We start from the raw sequence: 3,380 nt of genomic DNA, 5'->3' as shown, positions 1-3,380 counted from the left end.
TTATCCACCTGGTCATGCCGGGCACCACTTACTCCTGAACATTTCAACATGATCCAATCAGAGTATCTAGGGCTTCATACCGAAAAATACCAAACAAAATTGTTTTCTCTCAGGTATAATGTAAGTTTCTCCATTACGCAATCCTTTCATGATAATTTACTACCTACTAAATATTTAATTACAAAATTTTAATATTTTCTAATCAGTATTATTGAACAAACATGTGCACTGTATCTTCAAATAATATATTCTAAGTCAAAGTCAACCTTGTATAACAAAGTTTTAACATCTAAATCAAATCCTTTATTTCCATTATCATGTTGATTAACCATTACGTTCTTTTGTAAATGATCCATTTGTGCTTTACAACACTCATGAATGATTTTATATAACATCTATATACGTGCGTTGGTTGGTTGGTTCATTGGAGTTTATTGGCGCAAAGAGAGGATTATCTGCACCAAACTACTCATATAAAAGTAAAAAGTACAATATTACAAAAATTAAAAAGAAATCAAGGTAAAAGCTAAACAATTCCCAAAAATCAGGTAAAAACCTAAATAGAATTTAAAAGGCCAATGGCCGTAAAAATAAAAAAAACACAAGCAAGGTGGACAGTTTCACCATCGCTAATGACGCTATCGAATGTCTAAAATGATACCGCCGTTCGCTGTCGTAACAGCTGGACAATAAGATCATCAAGGTCTGATTTATTATATATCTCTTCTGGTGACAGGTAAAGAGAACATACAGTGATGTTATGACGCACAAAGATACAGATGGCCACAGCCTCCAAAGCCATATTGAGTAGCACAGATATGGTGGGTATGTGCTGGTCAACCAGTAGTGCCATATCTCCATGAACCTGTCCATCACACAACCTGTTATTCCAGTATAAATAAAACTGCTGAAAGGTGACAGCATCAACAGGTTATAGGAATGTTTCCGGTGAGGAGAGACTCATGGGATAATAGGAATCGATCAAGGCCTTAATGTTATCCAAATTAGAACGAAACCAGTAACTATTTTTATTTAGGAGGAGGATAACCTTTGCAACCACGACGTTTTTCTTTAGAAGAAAGACGTCTATCGATCTCCATGGAACCTGCCCTAGGTCAACTGGGCAAATCTCTGTCAGAAGGAGACTCCAGAGATTATGTATGTGACTGAATAATGGTTCAGCACCTCGGAACCGAAAAAGAGGGACCCGAGGTGTCATTGGATGCGACAGTGGGGACAGAAACAGAAGTGGACATAGATTTGTTAACGCTTGCATCCACAGATGGCAAAAGACTCTTGACATGATGAGATGAACACTCTGTTGGAGGCATGGAAAGATCTGTCTGCACTCCCACTGTAACAGTAGAACGGAAAACAGCAGCATATGTCCGAGATGGACCAGAGGACAACAACTTTGGGGTATCGGGCTAAGAGATGTTGTTTACAGTACGTAAACCTTGTACCTTTTTTATTTTTCCTCTACCAATGAAATTCTGTTTATAGATCAGGAGCAAATGGCTGCAAACCTCTTTCGGTCATTGCTGGCTTGGTTGATGTCGGTCCTAGCAGCTCACCAAGGAAATAGTAATCATACAATGTAGTGCATACAATGTACCTTACAATATCACCTAATAGCTCAGAAAGCGTGTCTTGCAGCACCCTTTCTGCTGAGTTTTCGAACTTCTGGCCATCATCTTCAATTGTACAAACTGACGATATGCTAGGCACTGTATCTACTAATGCCAGGTATCCAATCTTTGGGATAATCAACTGGAAATCATATAATATGCATATATTATACAACAAATATAACTTGATAACTTGGAAAGCAGTGACTGCTACTTCCTTTTAGTTATACATTTTCTAACAAATGATTGTCCTACTTGTGTAATAATTAATATTGATCCAAGCCACATTGATCAGGAGGTCATCAGTAGTGGATTGGCCGACTAGCAAAGCTGTCTGTCACCTCAAACCCCAGTGTTTCCCCATCTGGCTCGTCTTGGGCAGCCAGATAAGTACTTTCAGCTCTTTCCGCTTCATAGACTGAATCAATGCGACATGAGATGGCATTCTTGTCTACCTCTGACTCCTAGTCAAGTCAGTGCACGAAAGATTTATCTGTATGTATGAACACAGTAATTGACGTCTTCAAGTGCTCTAGTGTCTGTTATAACTTGTATGTTAATAGAGCAACCTTCTGGTATGTAAGGTACAACCTGTCCAACTTTCATGCTACTGACACATTTCAAAACCACACCAGAGTCCTTGCTAGTATAGTAACTGTCTTCTTATTATAACATTTCTGAAATATGGTGGCCTTTCCTAGCTACTGATATGCAAACTCGTGAGTGTCAACTAATTCAGACCTTAAACACTACATATATTCTGGAGGATTTTGTGAAACATTCACTCTATGAAAAGGATCATACATTATGTCAACAGGGAGCAGAATCTCCCTCATGTTTGGTTGAAAACCCCTTATATATTTTCCAATTTGATTACGAGGATCCTAATTTTAGAAAATAAAGTTTGGAGATGGCTTGAATGAGTAATGAAAGAAACGTAAGCTTTTACATACAAGGAATACATCATCTAAAGATTCGATGACGATGAACCCACTTTGAGACTAATAATGGTTGGAGACGGCTTGAATGGGTAATGAAGAAAAACTTTAATATAAGTTTAACATAACAGCAAATGTACAACGTTTCGACAAGGTTTTGTCATCATCAGGCCATAACTTAATTTTGTCAGGGATACTGCCCAGAATTAACTGTGGGCATGAAGTTATAAGTAGGTCACTAGGGCTAAATGTTAAGCTTAGTTTAGTATGTAAGGATGAGTGGATTGGCTGGTTGGACTTGTGAGATCAATTTAGTGGAAGAAGGGAGCTTTTTCAGAATGGATGGTTTACATTTAAATAAGGGGCTGTCTTGTTTGCTAAGGATATTAACTCAGCTGTAAGGGAAGTTTTAAACTAGGACTAGACAGTGGTGAAGGACAGGAAAATTTAAATGCAAAAAGAATAAGAGGCAGAGAAAAATTTAACATAGAAAATGAGTATAGAAGTAGGCTTAATTGATAATTTTGTAATGCTAGAAGTACAAGAAATAAAATAGATCACTTCAGAGCACTGGTAGGAATGGAAGATTTTGATATAATGGGAAAAACTGAAACATGGTAAAATATAGATGATTTTGATGACAGAATTGTTTTTGAAATACAGGGTAACAGGCTATTTAATAGGGATAGAATATTAAACAAGGGGGGAGTGGTTATATATGCAAAATGTGAGTTACATCCTGTTGAAGTTGAAGATATCAAAGATAATAGTAAGGAAATTGAATATATCTGGGTTTCTATTAGTGGATATAAAG

The sequence above is a fragment of the Limulus polyphemus genome, unplaced genomic scaffold (genome assembly GCF_000517525.1).
Source record: "Limulus polyphemus unplaced genomic scaffold, Limulus_polyphemus-2.1.2 Scaffold4, whole genome shotgun sequence".
In the NCBI taxonomy this organism is placed as follows: Eukaryota; Metazoa; Arthropoda; class Merostomata; order Xiphosura; family Limulidae; genus Limulus; species Limulus polyphemus.
This window is presented reverse-complemented; position numbering follows the sequence as displayed.